The sequence below is a fragment of the Panthera onca genome, chromosome A2 (assembly GCF_046562875.1).
Source record: "Panthera onca isolate mPanOnc1 chromosome A2, mPanOnc1 haplotype 2, whole genome shotgun sequence".
NCBI lineage: Eukaryota > Metazoa > Chordata > Mammalia > Carnivora > Felidae > Panthera > Panthera onca.
The window spans coordinates 142,355,355-142,372,344 of NC_138340.1; the positions used below are offsets into that span (position 1 = coordinate 142,355,355).

The 16,990-nt window shown below is 35.9% G+C and overlaps 1 long non-coding RNA gene across 5 annotated transcripts in view; it reads left to right on the plus strand.

Annotated features, from left to right (window-relative positions):
• LOC132679466 (uncharacterized) overlaps nt 1-16,990 on the plus strand; it is a 404,100-nt gene that overhangs the window by 37,406 nt on the left and 349,704 nt on the right. Inside the window, exons 4-5 of one of the 5 annotated variants that reach the window (XR_013552868.2) lie at nt 555-577; nt 5,637-5,801. The exons of the other annotated variants lie outside the window; for them this stretch is intronic. This is a non-coding gene — a long non-coding RNA (uncharacterized LOC132679466). Of the gene's footprint in view, nt 1-554; nt 578-5,636; nt 5,802-16,990 lie in introns of those variants that run through there. 5 annotated transcript variants of the gene reach the window in all.

Genomic DNA, 16,990 nt, shown 5'->3' on the forward strand with positions numbered 1-16,990 from the left:
CCACAGAGGAGTTCTGCTATATTGTCCTATTTTCCATTGTATGCAGGAGTGGATATAATCCCATAAGATTTTACTGAAAGAAATCAGACCTATTTCTAATAATCAGGTAATAACCAGATTTCCTTTGCTAGATTTAAAACTGTTTCTAGCGCACAACATATTTTCAGAATATTGGAATATCTAAAATCACCAAATTTACATAAATTTATGCACCAGTTGTGCCATTTCCACATATCCATTCATCAATTTTTTGGGTTTTAACATAATTATCATATAAGAATATATCAGAAAAAAATGAACCAAAGAGACTTGAATGATTTTAATAAAAAGCCCATAATCCAATTTAGCTTCTTCAGTTGACATAAGGAAAATACCCCTCAACCTTGCCATATAAAATAATAGACAATCAAAATATTGTACAATATAGAAGTTTTAAGTTTTTAAAATATTTTTATGAATATATTACTTACACAAAGTGATCCATGGGGGTGGGTCTTTCTTGAATGAATTGAAAGTAATGATTCATGTTTTTATTATTTTTTCAATTATTTCAGCAATACCACATATGGAGTTTGAGGTAAGATGACTCTCTTGTTATTTAATTATTTTAGTTTATTTTTGTCTGTAGTAAACAAGAGATTTATAGCTTTCTCCCTCCCAGAGAAGACTTTGAGGTTAAGAAGAAAAGCTCTGCCCCAAAACAATTTTATCAGTGTTATCTATGTTGTAACAGTGCCTTGGAACTGAAACGTATTGCCTCTTCAGATATTGAATCTCTGCTTTTCTTTCCATGGATTGAAAAGTGATGGTCCAAGTTACTGTTACAATGTCCAAAGAAGAGAAGGAAAAGGAAAGAAAACCAGACTATCAGTAACAAATCCTGCAGGCTTACAGAATAATCTTGAACAAGAAAGGACAGTGTAGAGAAAATTGGCTCTACTTCAAAAGGGCCCCTTCCTTAGAAGCATAATAGAACCATTACCATTAGAAAACAGAGAAGCAGACTCCATACAGTGTTACTTAAGAGAAATCTGAATACTACCATGTTCTCAAATAATTTTAAGAATAGTTTTACAAGCCTAATTCATCTTTGGGATAAGGCAATAAATTCCACTATTCAAATTCCAGTAGTCTCCTGGGAAAGTTAATTCACTCTACAATATGTTTTTTAAAATTTGCTTTATTAAAAATATTTCAATCTTACAGGAAATTACAGATTTAAAAATATGTTATGTGAATGGATATTAAGTTTGGCAAGTAATTATTTGCTTCATGTTATGTACCAGGCAGTTTGTTAGCAACTGAACTTTCAGGGTTTGAAGAGGGACGGAACAGTCTTTACCTTCAATGGCCTTTAATTTTTATAATAGAGACTTGTGCACATAGCTCACTATAGTAAAAGATTGATGGTGGCAAATGCTATGGAATAATTATACACACAATACCATAGGAAAATGAAAATATGTAATAATGTGAGAAGAAGGGGAAGCAGACTTTCAGTCCAAATCTGTTGAGATGATAGTATAGCACTAGTGAGCAGAAGAGTGTTGAGTAGAGGTTACATGAGAGTGGGTGCCTCCGTGTGCATTTCCGTTGTGCCCTCACACATATCAGCTGTCGTCTGTTAGGGGGAAATACGAGGAAATAGGAGTACTAGCAAATACAAATAAAAGGGATGGGAGACGTTTTAGCAGTAAAGAAGGTGCTATTTATATAGGGTAGTCAGATAAAACCTGTGTGATAAAATTACATATGAGGGGGAAGCTAATGGGAAAGAGCTAGCTCTGTGAGTGGCTATCTGACCATGGGGGTGGGTATTGAATCTTCCTGACAGAAAAGCAGTACAAAGGCTGAGTCTGGAGAGTAACTGCTGAATTACAGGAATGGGTGGGTGGCTAGAGCAGAGGGAGTAAAGGTATGGAGTGTGGGTGGTAAGACAAGTGAGCTAAGAGGTAGCAGATGGGTTGTACTGAAAATTCAGGAATGTTCCACAGACTTTCTAGAGTACCCAGAAGAGGTCAACACTGGCAAACGGTTTTGATTAATTTGCCTAATAATCTTTTAAATGATTAAGATTAGAAAGATGGCTATTTTTACCACACACTTTATCTCATGATTAATTATTTCCCTTTCCTCCCCTAAACTGACTTCCCCATAACCACGTGTGGAGCATGGATCATTTGATAAATAATAGAAGACTTCAATTCTTAAAATTCTGAGACTTGGAAATTATTTTACCAGATGGACTGAAGTTTGTATCTTACCATAATATGTTTTTCCTTAATGTTTGTTTATTTTGAGAGAGAGAGAGAGAGAAAGAGAGAGAATGCATGCACATGCACATGAGCAGGAGAGGGACAGAGAAAGAGCAGGATCGAGAGAATCCCAAGCAGGCCCCTCACTGTCAGCACAGAGCAGGATGCTGGGCTCATGAGCTGTGAGATCATGACCTGAGCCTAAGTGAAGAATACGATGCTTAAATGATTGAGCCAACCAGGCGCCCCTGTATCTTGCCTTATTTTTTCTTAGGTGGTATTACCAATTAACTGCTGAGTAGAAGTGACAACTGGAAATTCCATTGAGAAAAAGATGGCAGTTTTTTTTTCCTTTTCCTTTTTGTACCTTTGGACATTGTATCAGTACCCTAGCCCAACACTTTTCTCTTATGGAAAGAGATCAGAAAAGATTCAACATCGGAAGAGGTAGTATCTTTCTTTCAATCCCAAGGCAGTGTTACAATATAGATAATATTAATAAAATTTCTCTTGGGGCAGAACTATTTTTCTTAACCCTGAAGTTTTCTCCATGAGGGAAAAGAAATCTATAAATCACTTGTTTACTTCAGGGGAAAAAAAATAGCCAAAAGAATAAAATATATAACAAAAAAGATTTGTATTATCTTAAACTTCAGAGAAAGTGGATCTTTAATTTCAGTGGACTTGCTAGATATTTATATGTCTGCAGCTTGCCCTGAGAAAGGTAAAAATAGCAATGAAGATAATTAGAAAACTGTGACGTTACTTTTTTATAGTAAGCCAGGGAGGAGATTGTAAGGGCAAATACACATTAAAAGTAAGAAGCTTAATTCTCCCTGTTGAAAATAAGAGAAAATACTTTATCCCTTCATATTTCTTAGAGCAATGACTTCAGAAAATTTGTAATTTTAAGTTCTTTCTATCTCTTTGAAATGCATATAAATTTGTTAAAAAGCAAAATAGTCTCTTGCCAGCATTAATCTCCAGGAATATCTGTTTAAAGGTGTTGGGGATAATATCTGGTATGTAATCAAGGAAGATAGCCACCCTGTCTCCCAGTTTCTGTAGAAAGAAGGGTAGAGGCCTAACTTGGGCGAGCAGCCCTCTTGAAGTTGCAAAACTACCTCTTGTCATAAAGATACAAGTTTACTTTTCCTTTGGATAACCTAATTAGCAAACTCGACCACTCCAATTACTGAGAATGAACCGTGGGTGACAGATGGTGCTATCTAGTCCTCTTACCTGAGACCCAGTTGTTGTTTACGAGAGCATGTTGTAATGGGTTGTATCTGCTTGTCTTTTTATAAAGGGTGAGATTTCTGTCTGTGCAGTGTTTTAACAGATTACCTGTGATGCACAACACATTCTGGTTTAATATTTATTCAGTAGCAAAATTGTTTTCTTTCGTTTCTACCTTTGTGAGAAGTTTTCTGAATTAGGAGATTAAAAAAAAATGTATTTCCCCAATGCATGTAATGTATTTAATATGCTTCGTTTTGCTAGACTCTAAGCTCCATGAGTGCAGGGCTTTATCTGGTGTTTTTCTGCATCTCTAGTATCTAGAATAAATAAATATATCAATCAATAAATTAACTAGAATTTATCATGTAATTTTGTCACCAAATACTTCTTTGATAAAATGTCATTTCTACTTTCCAGTGGTTCCAAAGCCCTAGTTCCATGTTGTAAGTTAGTACCTAAAGCATAAAGGCCCAAACTTTTAAAATATGAACATACTCAGTAATGGAGCCCTCAGTTGTTCAGACATCTTTAAATCTTATTCAGGACAGTAGGAATGTAGGGGTAAAACAAAAATTGCCTTAGTCTCCATTCCTGTCTGGTACCTTTTTCATTACATAAGGAAGGGAATAAACTATTGAACCCTGATATCAGAACTTCTTATGTTCTGGTATCAAAATTGCAATACATATGGAGATTTAGCCATAATGTCCTTTTGCAAGTCATAAAATATTTTTTCTCTGGCTTACACAACATCATTAGGAGCCTCAGATAGGACTGTTCTCTTTTTAGAATACTAACATAAATATTGTTCCCTTGTATAAGAGGATACTTAAAGACTTTTGTAAAAGATGTATATATACCTATGTTCACAAAAACCTGAGACTTGAAATATACTAACATCCCAGTTTGTCTGAAGGAAAAAAGATATGTAACAGCTGCTATCCACAGGTCTCTGCACCCAGTGATAATGATATAATAGAGAGGAAGGTTGCGGAATTTAAATTAGGCGTGATAGATACATTTTAGATGATGTTATATGGAGCAATCCAGCATTAGTAAGGTAATATATATGAATCCTTAACAGTTTATCCTACAGAATGACTTTTGTATATTTTATGCTGAGGAAAACATTGCTTAGATCCTCAAAAATAAACTCCCACGAAATTTCCCTATAAACTCCATGGTTCTGAGAATTACTTATTACTGCTTCTCTGTTGCAGATTAAGAATATGGGGAGGAAAAGTAGGAGAGTGTGATCATTTTAATACAATGATGATAGCTTTAGTTTCAGGATATTCTGAAAATGAAAATGCTTAAAGCCTTTAGTGAGCCTTCGGGCAATTCAGCAGCTCTTTTCTCCTGCTGCTTCAAAAACCATTTATAAGACAAACCCTATTGGACTTCTTGGCATCCTCCTTCCAGGAGTCCACATTCAAATCTGATTGTACCTTAGAGGTGAGGGATGCCTCAGGCCTAAATTCCACTTGGGTAAACATTCAAAAGATCCACTGAAGCTATGCCGTGTCATTTACATAGTTATGTCTGCACAGCCAAAGCTTCTACCAATTCCAGAAATAAAAGGAAGAATTATGGTAGAGGAAGGACTCCAGGTAATACAAGAACTTCTGTCTGCTGTATTTGTTCTCATGAATTATGCCAACATATTAAACATATAATTTCTTGTTGTAATCAAGTGAACATCTTTAAAAAGTTAAGGAAATTGGGGTGCCTGGGTGGCTCAGTCAGTTAAGTATCTGACTTCAGCTCAGGTCATGACCTGATCTCAGGTCATGAACAGTTTGTGGGTTCGAGTCCCGCATCGGGCTCTGTGCTGACAGCGCAGAGCCTGGAGCCTGCTTCAGATTCTGTGTCTCCCTCTCTCTCTGCCCCTCCCTCACTCACACTCTGTCTCTCTCTCTCAAAAATAGACTTAAAAAAAATAAAAGAATAAAAAAATTGAGGAAAAGTATTATTGTCTTAAGTATAAGAAAGAAAAGTTATTCCATTAGAATTAATTTATGTCTGAAAATTTCTCAGATCATTTTGGCACTTGTTGCAGCTGGAGTATATAATTTCATTGGGTATGGAAGTCTTTTTTTGTTTTTTTTTGTTTCTTTTTTTGCATAATGTTTCTCACAGAGGCAGATTTGCTTGACAATCCACAGACTTACAGGAGGATTTCAGAAGAAATGTTTTCATTTGCTGGGGGAAAAATCTGTTGCTAACATTGACTTCCAGGAAGAGACTATGCTCTTAATGTAAAGAGCTTTATTATCACAATTAAACAGACATATGCCATTAACATAAACAATTCAGTGTATTTTATGCCATTTATGTCGTTATGGACCGAATGTGCCCCCCCCCCCCCCCCGCCAATTAGTATGTTGAAGCTCTAGCCCCGAACAAGATTATATTTGGAGACAAGGAATTTAAGGAGACAGTTAAGGTTAAATGAGGCATAGAATGAGGCCTAATCCAACAGGCCTGGTGGTCACAGGCAAACAGCAAGAGACACCAGGAGTGCTTGTGCTCAGAGGAAAGGCTGTGTGAGGACAGAGCCAGAAGGTGCTGTCTGCAAGCCAAAAAGAGAGTTTTCACCAGAAACCAACCCAGTCAGCAGCTTGATCTGGGACATCCAGCATCCGGAACTGTAAGAAAATGAATTTCTGTTGTTTAAGCCTCCCAGTTTGTGGTATTTTGTTATGACAGCCCTCTCAGACTAATACATAATGCTAATGCCAATTTCTTCTTTTTTTTAGGTTTATTTTGAGAGTGAAACACTCACATGAGTGGGGAAGGGCAGAAAGAGAGAGGGAGAGAGAGAGTCCTGAGCAAGTTCTGGACTGTTAGTGTGCAGAGCCCAACATGGGGCTGGAACCCACGAACCATGAGATCATGACCTGAGCCGAAATCAAGAGTCAGATGCTTAACCAACTGAGTTACCCAGGTGCTCTGCCAATTTTTTTTAGATATGGAATTCCAGAAATGGCAAAAGTGACTCAACCAGGGCTGCTATTGTGCCTTACTGTTCTTGAGGTGACAAATACGGTGAAATATTATGAGTTTTGGACATACCAAAACCAGGCTCTAACTATGGGAACAGATAGGGTTGGGCTGAATAAAATGATTGAACGTTACTAGTAAGTCTTATTGTTGGGCATTTTATTCAATAATTGTCAACTGCAATAATGGACTAAGTGCAGAAGTATTTTATTTCCATTTCAATATAAAACTATGCTTATAGATTAATGTGTCCTTATGGGCTTTGATCCAATAACAAGTCTCAGACAAACTTTCAGAAACAGACTGAACAATTTTTTCAAACTCTAAGTTTATAAGTGGCTGATTTTGACAGGGCAGGTCACAGAAATGACCACTTTGGTCATATGAAGCTCCTTAGGGGCTTCAGCTGAAAACACTTTATATTGATTCCTAGGTAAGTAATAGAATGACTTGAAGGGACTTTTCTCATCTGATTCTTTCAGCTCACTTATTTTGTATTTTTCTCATGCAAGTTTCCATTAATTTCTTATTGTTCCTCCCTAGCCAACTCACTCTCCCCCAAATTTAACAAATACTTTCTCTGGTCACCTTCTACCTGTATGCTGAATTCACTCTTTGACTTTTAGATAACTGCTTCCTTTCTGTCTAGCATTTATGATGCATTTCTCTCAATTGGTTCTCCTCTTAAATAATCTCATCTCCCCAAATATATCACTTCCCCAATAGTCTCACTGTAACTTACTGTGAATTTCATCTTCTGTCCAATTTCTCTTCCGCTTTTGTGTTTAAATTTACTGATTACATAGACTTTATTTACCTGTTGTACATCTATACTTAGCACCCTTAATGGCATATACCCCCTTGACGTCCACAGAAGACTGAGATGGTTTTTTGAGAGTGTTATATAAGCAGACACACTTGCAGCTTGGACTGAAGGAGGAGGGGCAGAGAGAGGGCAAAATGAAGGAAAACTGACAGACTTCTGGGATTCCATAGGCAGAAAATGGACTGATGCCAGAATTACTCAGCTACAAACATGTACTATTCTAGAAAAGAAGGACATCTGGGTGGCTCAGTTGTTAAGCATCTGACTTCAGCTCAAGTCTTGATCTCACGGCTTGTGAGTTTGAGCCCTGCATTGGTTGAACTCAAGCCCTGCTTTGGGTGAGAGTGAGCCTCATCTCTCTGTCTCTCTCTTTTTCTCTCTCCCTCTCTCTCCTGCCCCTCCTGGATTCGCTCTATCTGCCCTTGCTCACTTTTGCCCTCTCTCTCTCTCTCTCAAAAACAAAAAACAAGACAAAAACAAAAACGGAGTGATTTCTGGGTCAAAGCGCAGATGCAGACTCAGAGGCTAACACAGCCCAGAGGTTGGGCCTGCAGGGCTACCACAGGCCTACAGGGCAGATCAAGCCACAAAGAATTATATGCAGGTCTTGAAACCTATTGGAAATTGCCCTGCTTCAGAGCCTTCAAAGGGAGCTTGGCCCTGCCAGCACTTCCATTTCAGACCTCTGGCCTCCAGAACCAGGAGAGAGTTTATTTCTGTTGTTTTAAGTCATCTCATTTGTGGTATCTTGTTATGATATCCGTATGAGACCAGTAGAGCTTACGGAACAGTTGACAACTAAATACTTACTTAATTGTGTTATTTGTAACTTACACTTCCTCTAATGCTAAACAAATACTACTTACATAAGTCAAGGTGTATGTGGACTTCAAACACTGACTTGCTCACTATACTAGGTTGTAAATGAAGTGAGGTATGCCTAAAAGTTATAACCTGTTTCCAAGTAAAAGTAATAACGTGCAACATTACACTGAGGAAAGAATCCTAACTTTTTATTATATTTATTTATTTATTATATTTATTATTATTTATTATATTGTTAAAGAGCAGCTATGATGAATTTAGCATGACTTTTTGGCAATTTCTTTTTTCCTCACCTCACTTCTCCCCCTCCTCTTCCTCCTCTCTTTTCTTCTCCTTTAATTCCTCCCAACTTGATACTTCTAATATATCAGTAAGTTATCATTTTCTTTAAAGTAATTGAAATGTATTTAAAGTCTCTTTAATGATGAAATGAAAAAAAATTCTAGTTCTGGACCAAAGAGAGCTTGATTTTAGTTGGCTAATACTTACAACTCCATATTATTGCTTATATATATGAGCATTTATAATTTATAAGTTACAATATGAGCATATAGAATAGGAAAGTTCTAATCTCATTAGGATTTTTAACAGCCTGGTGGTAAAAATAATTGTAGTTGTTTGAAATAGAGTCACAGGATTTACTTAGGAGATCCTAATAGTTTTAATGATGTTTGAAAATGTATTGTAATTTTAGTCAACCAGAACAATTGTCTTAATCTGCAAGTTACAAATATATTCACTGTTCAAATGAAAAAAAAATCATCAATTAATTACTTACCATGCACTTTTTATCCTTATGAAAAACTCATAGGATAAAAGCCCCACTGCAGGTAATTAGAGCACATTATGTATAATCACTTGCCAAATTCCATGTTTTAAATCAATCATTTTTTGTGTTCATATGTTTGAAGTAATTTCAGAAGTAAATAATCACAGAGCCCAACAAATGAGATAAAATGGTAAAACAAATATAGCAAAGTATATTAAGAAAGCAATGGAATGAAGCAGAATCTGTTCTGTGAGCAAGCAACCAGGCATCTTTATAGCAGCTGTAGGTATTGGGAAAACAGAATTTGAGAGGAGTGATCTCCTCTGAGCCCACCGGTGTGAAATAAACTTCCTCCTGCCTTCCAAGATGTCTGAGTGCCACTTGGTTTTTCCACCAGTGATCCAGCCTGTTTCCGTAATATTGCCATGGAAATATCTTTCTCTCCTGACTGAAAAGATGTGGTTTAGTGGATAGAGTTCAGATGAAGTCAAACGTATACCTTGTGGCTAGTTATAGAGTAGTTTATTTCAGGTTATTAAATGGCTTACAGGATTATTTGAAAAAGTAAATAAACCTTAAGGAACTTTTCAGAAGAATTCTAAAAGCTGCATTTCAAAAGTAACCACCAGGGAGTTGTTCCCTCTTTTAAAATTAGGATGTTGGGGGCGCCTGAGTGGCTCAGTCGGTTGGGCGGGTGACTTCAGCTCAGGTCATGATCTCACGGTTTGTAAGTTTGAGCCCCGCGCTGGGCTCTGTGCTGACAGCTCGGAGCCTGGAGCCTGCTTCCTATTCTGTGTCTCCCCCTCTCTCTGCCCCTCCCCTGCTCATGGTCTGTCTCTCTCTCTCAATAACGAATAAACGTTAAAAAAAATTGAATATCCAGTTGCCTTTCCCACAGGACCACTTCACACAACTGAAGCTCAACATGACCCAAACTCGAAAACCTGCTTTAAAAATAAATAAATAAATAAAATAAAATTAGGATGTTGTCTTCTGCAAAGGAAAGCTTTGATAAATTCCACACTGCTATTGTTGCAATTATTAGGAAGCCACCACATTCAAGAAATTGCCACATCAGAACTTTGTACTGCTTCAAGTTCTAAAACCTTGCCGTATCAGCTCTGATCACATAAATGATCACATAAATACAGTGGAATCCCTCAACGAGATGCTCTTAGTAGTCAAAATGGTCAAGATCAAGTATTGCTTCTTTCAATAAATTTCTACAGTTTTCAGAAAAATCAGTTCCACTCCGTATCTCTATTGAATTCTATATATAACACCATATTAGCATGCATTCCAATACCCTGTGATTATTTATGTGTCTGATTTTCATTGCTACTTCTGACTTAGAACAATAGTTCCTTTTTTTAATTAAACAATTTTTTTTGTTTTATTTATTTTTGAGAGAGACAGAGACAGAGTGGGAGCGGAGGCTGTCAGCACTGAGTCTGCTGTGGGGCCTGTACCCACAAACTGTGAGATCATGACCTGAGCCGAAGTCGGACACTTAACTGACGGAGCCACCCAGGCGCCCCTAGAACAATAGTTCTCAACTTTTTGCTCTAAAGTTGCCTTTCCAGTCTTAAAATTATCAAATCCTTCAAACAGGTTTTGTTTATGCAGTAATGCCTATTGGTACTTATCACTTTAAAAATTAAAACTGAAAAAATTTAAGGCATAAGAATTCACAACCACTTATTAGCCATCAAAGCAGTAATGTCATCAAACGTATGTCGCCTCTGTAGACACTCATAAGAGAATGAGAGTAAAACAGGTGCAAATATCTTAATGGTATGAAAACAGCTTTGACTACATTGATCCCAGAGAAGGTCCCCAGAACTCCCAGGGGTCCTGAGAACCTGTTTTAAGGAAGTAGTAGTTTAGAGGAATTTGAACTCTCCTTGCAGTGTCATAGGCTCAGACCATAAAATGTTATGTGAATAAGAAACATCGTCATTAGTGTTTAGGGAACCAAGTTGGAGATTAATGTGGAAGCTCTGAATTTAAGACCTTATTTTCTGGAGAAAATAAACTGTTTACATGATTATATTTCTATCTGTCTATAAGGCAGAAATATATGAAGTTATTACTTTCAGATATGAAACACTAAACACTAGAAATATGGTCCTAACTACACAGGGTACTCTTTAATTAAGTGAAAAAGTGAAAATATAATATAGATACACTTTTACTTATAGTACACTTCACTGTTACCTAAACTGGATATGCCATGGATCACATATTCACATCTATTTCTACCATGATGGAAATCTGTGTGTCATGTTTATTTTTGAGTAGAGGTTTGTCTTATTTCCACACTAGTGTTACAAATAAATTTATGTCTGTTTTGGAGTTTTCAAAGCCAACAAATACCTCTAATCAAATATGGGAGAAGTTTTGCCAACTTTCAGTCTTGGAACTCATGGACAGTGAGTTCTAATCCCGATTTTGTCAGTGACTCATTCTGTGGCATTGAACATGTCATTTTACTTTTCTGTCTCAGTTCTGTCATCTGTGAAGTAGAGATAATATTGTTCAGTTGAGCACATTGTGCTAGCCTCTATCCTCTGGATGACTTCACAAAAGAAATTCTGCATATGAATTTGAATATATGCCAAGAAAATTATAACAAGTTATCTACCTCAAAAACATGCAAGAAAGAGCCAATGGAAATAATTTTAAAAAATACACCATATGCATTTTTAAAAGTAGAGCAGATATCATCCTAGGAAATCCATCGCCACATTTGTACAAATTTAAGAGATAATTGTTTTTTTCTCTTATTATAGAAGAAAGTCAGACATCACAGTACAACTTGTCTTTTTTGGAACGGTTGTAATCTCATCACAATCATTTAACTATACCTATTAATCACAGTTGGTGCTAGCTGATTTACTGGAAAAACTGTTCAAACAATGACAGAAAAATGGAGAAAAATAAATCCTTTTGCTCTTTGTACAGTTAAGTAATCAGCCCTTTCAGCCTCATGAAACTTCTGTATTGCTAGTTTAAAAAATAAGGTTACTGAGGTATAATGTCCATTTTTCTTGAAACTAGTAGCCATGACAGAGAAAAAGGAATGTTGAAAAAAATTTTAAAACTTATATACATGTCTTTACATTCGTAAGACATGTTACGTACATTCGTAACTGAATTACTTTCAGTTTACTTTTGGACATCCCTGACACTTTACATTGTTGGTAATATTAATTGCTTGCTGCTTTTCCAAGAATCATGCATAGTATCTTCCAGGTGCACTTTAATAATTATGATCATAGGGTCTGGAATCAAAGAGACTTGGGTTTGAATTCACTTTTTCCATTTACAAGTTATAGAGATTTTTTAATTTATAATTTCAAAAGTTACTTATTGCAGTGAATGTATAATTGTACCGAACATTAAACTATATGCTTGGTTATAAATGAATAAACACTTGCTTTAGAAAATTAAAAGAGAATCTATTATGTGAGAAACACTTTTTGAATAGCATGAACTCTGATTTATATTATAAATGTTAAGAGTTGTATTTTCTTGGGGCACCTGGGTGGCTCAGTAGGTTAAGCGTCTGATTTCGGCTCAGGTCATGATCTCATGGCTCTTGTGTTCAAGTCCCACTTCGGGCTCTGTGCTGACAGCCCAGAGGGTGGAGCCTGCTTCACATTCTGTGTCTCCCTGTCTCTCTGCCCCTCTCCTGCTCATGCTCTCTCTCCTTCAAAAATAAACATTAAAAAAAATTTTTTTAAAGTGTTGCATTATCTTGCAGATACATAAATTCAATATAACAATATCTTAAACAAGTTTGGAGGAAAACAGGCAAATATGAATAGTGGTCATATTTACTCCTGGAGCATAGAGCTCGTATGTTAAATATTTCTTTAGACCATTCTGGATTTTCTGAATGTTCTGTGATTAGTATGTCTAACTTCTACAGTGCTTTCTGTTTATCCTGTTGACAAGTTTTGTTCCATTCTTGGGTTTTGGTTTTCTTATCATTAAAACAAAAAATAGTAGTGGTACTATCTTTCATAAATAATGACATATAAACATAGAATTGATGAAAAAATACTATACCACTTTTCAGATCCATTGAGATCACTGTATCTCCTCCAAACCTTCTCCCATATAACTTTTTCCATTTTTCAGATTTGTACCTTTAATTCCTAACTATGAGAACAGAATCCAGCAACTTTAAAACAAATCTAGATATTTAAAAAATTTTTTTTTAATTTATATATATATATGTATATATATATATATATTTTTTCTTTTTTTTCTTTTTTTTTTTTTTGCGACAGAGAGAGACAGAGCATGAAAGAGGGAGCAAGGGAGAGGCAGAGAGAGAGGGAGACACAAAATCTGAAGCAGACCCTCGGCTCTGAGCTGTCAGCACAGAGCCTGATGCGGGGCTTGAACTTATCAACTGTGAGATCATGACCTGAGCCGAAGTGGGATCAACTGACTGAGCCACCCAGGTGCCCCAAAACGAATCTAGATATTTTAGTGATACTGGCCTGGGGTTGATTAGATTACTTGGGTGGAGCACAGTATAGAAGGATAAAGGCTCTGGGTTCAATTCCCACTGTTGTCAGTTCCCATTGTTCAGATGGGAAGTCATTAATCTTGTCTTTATTCTGTTTGTAATGAAATTTTCTTATCTGGCTGTTTTTAAGACTTTTTCTTTATTATGGTTTTCATCAATTTGATTGTAATGTGTTTGTGTTTTCTCTTTGGGGTTCATGGAGCTTCTTGAATATTTTACTATGTAGTGATTTTGTGATGTATCTCTCAGGAATATGGATGTAAAAGTCAGGATCCTATCCTTCAAAAATACATTGACTTCCTTCCTTCCCCCAGTTCAGTTCCTTCTCAGTTAAGATCTTGTATTTTATTTAAAAATATATATATTTTTTTGGCATGGAGGGAGTAATTATGTACCATAAGAGTACTACAAGGATGTCGGTCATCAAGCTGATATAAATGACCACTTCAAAGAACAAACACTCTGACTTAGTTACTACTTTTCACCCCCCAAGTCAGGTTTTCACATTATGATTGAATTTATGCTTAGTAAAAATGGATTTTAAATGGCAAACCACTGGCTTCTTCAAAGCTATTGAAAGATTTAAAGCTAACCAGTGGGATTTATTCTATGCAATACATTCGTTTCTAAAAATTTACAGTTAGGAGGGTGAAGATGAAGTTAGGGGCTCATTCCCTGCGAGGAACAAACATGGTAACAGTTTGGGTAGGAGAAATGGGCTGAGTGCCACCTGAAATGAATGATGGCAGCAGGAAGGTTGAGACTGTGAGTTTGTCTTCATCTTCCAAGCTGTGTAGCTTTGGGCAAGTTATTTAACACTTTGGAATCTCAGTTACTTTACGTATAAAATGGGAGCAGTGATACCCCAGAGTACTCTAGAAGAATTAAATAAGAATACGGGGGCGCATGGGTGTCTCAGTTGGTTAAGCGTCTGACTTCTGCTCAGGTTTGGTCTTGTGTTTTGTGAGTTTGGGTTCTGTCAGCTCAGAGCCTGCTTTGGACTCTGTGTCTCCTTCTCTCTCTGCCCCTCCCCTGCTCATGCTCTGTCTCTCTCTCAAAAATAAAAACATTAAAACAATTTTTTTAAAAGAACAGATATATGGTGTATAACTTGGGACATGATGCATGCATAAAGTACAAGAAAGTATAGTTACTATAATTTTACTTACTGTTAGGATCAGAATTTCATAGGCCCATAATATGACAAACTAGTAAGATAACTTTTTTAGCTAGTAACTTTGATTTTCCAAAGATATATGCTTGCATTCTAACTTTCTTAATACAGAAGATTATAATAAGAAACACCAGAAAAGATTTAACTATGGATTAGGTGTCTAGTAGGTCTAATTAACAAATCTAATCTTTGGCGTTCTATGTTATTTGCACACTGCTATTTAGACTATAAAGAATAAAATTATGTAAAGACATTTTGTATGACTCTCAACTATATGAATTTCTCCTTTCTTTGGGTGATTGTATAAATGCCTTCACATACGCAAGTTATTTTTATTTAGGATCATGGAACCAAATAAAAAGAACAATTGAATAAAATAGAGTGGGGAAAGCTTTACATATGGAAGTTTCAGGGCATGTAAAGAGTTTTTTGGACATAAGGGACAAACTTATTTTGATGGAAGAAATTCAGATCTCAATATGTTTAAAGTAAATGAAATTATTATAACAAAAAATTATAACTTGAACACATAATTTAAGCCTGTTGTTTCTATTTGATGGTCTTGCTCTCTCTGGAGTTTTATGAGATCAAATTCAGCTGAGTTTGATATTCAAAATCTTTTTTAAAGAAGGATGAGCAAGCAACTTCTTAAAATTTTACTCCAGTGTGCTGCCTTTGGCCTGAATTAGGATTGTTAGTGCAAAATGCTTCTCTATTCTGCACCCAGACTTGATTCAGTGCTTCTCTTTTTACTTCTCCCCCTCTCCCCCTGAAATTCTTTCCTCATGATCTGGTCAAAAATATCCCAAACATATTCTAATGCAGTGCTTTTATCTTTTATACTTTTTTAAAAATCACATTCATATTCTTTTCACACATATTCCAAAAAACACAGATTAACAAGTTAAAGAAGTAAAACCACACATAATTCATGCTAAGAAAGCTAATATGACACACACATGCACACATATACACATTTCAATTTACTTGTAAGTAGAGAAAGATCTACAACTTAACAAGCTAACTTGTGGGAGAGAATGGTAGGTGCAAAACCTTTTTTGGGAAACAGATAAATACACCCTCAGAGCAAACCCCACTTATTGAAAACAAATCAAAGTCCTGAAATCATAAAAGAACCTTGGATGGGATGGTAGTGTTGGAAAATCATCACTTATGCAGCAAAAAGGAGGGAGTTTTGGAGGTATTCCTCAGATGGTTTGTTGTGAATGTAAAGGAGGGAAGCAAGAGGAAAATGAGTCTTCTAGAGAAAAATAAGAGGGAGAGGAAGAAGGGGAAGAAAAAGAACCACAGAAGTAAAAGACAGTGTTCCCCCTCCCGCAAAATTAAGCGGCCATTATGGAAAGTACACTTCTCTGTAACAACAAAGAGGGCAAACTTGAACTAAACAATTTAATAAATAGCCCAAACCTCTCATCCCTACTTGGTATTGTTGCGGATTTTGTAAAATAGGAGACATTTCCCAGGGGACAGAAAACTGCTTGCAAAACACATACCACAACAAGAAGAAAATGTAAAATGAAAATGACAAGAGTTTAGCTAGTGACTTATTCTTAAAACAAAACAAAACAAAACAAAACAAAACAAAACACAAAAAAAACCCAGGGAACATATCAATCTGTATTAAACATTCTTAAACAATTATGTGGATGAACATATTAAAAGAAATTGCTTCAAATAAGACATCCAAAAACTCAGATTAGAAATGAATAATAAAAGTAGGAAATAAGAGTTGGCAAACTCATGAAAGACATTGAAGAAAAATACAAAATCATTTCACGAATGAAGAATAAATTAGAGTGCATGCACAAATAGCCTGGATTCAACTGAAAACATACGAAAAGTCATTTAATAAAGATAGGAAGAGAAACAGAAGAAATAAAAAGTAAAGAAGCAAATGCCATTAGAGAGGGAGCAGTAGAGAAGATAGGCATGGAATATCCAACATATATGTACATTGAGTCCCTGTAAAGAAAAGACAAAATAATGAAATAAAAAATAATATTGAGAAGTATATTCCAAGAGACCATTTCAGAACTAAAAGACCTACTACATTCCCATTTGGATAAGGCCTGCCATATAGTTTAGAAAATTGACCTACAGTGGCCACATCGGAGATTTATCATGATAAAAAACTAGTAGACTTTAAAGATGAAAAAAAAATCTGAATCTCCATGGAAAGAAATGTTACCAAGAAATAAAATAAAAAAAAATCATAAATATTTCTACTCCTTGCTGTCCTTAAGGCACCAACTCCTTCAGCCTCACATAATTTCTTTTATAATATAAGCTCTTTAAATATAAGAACACAAGAAGATCGAAAGCAATACATATC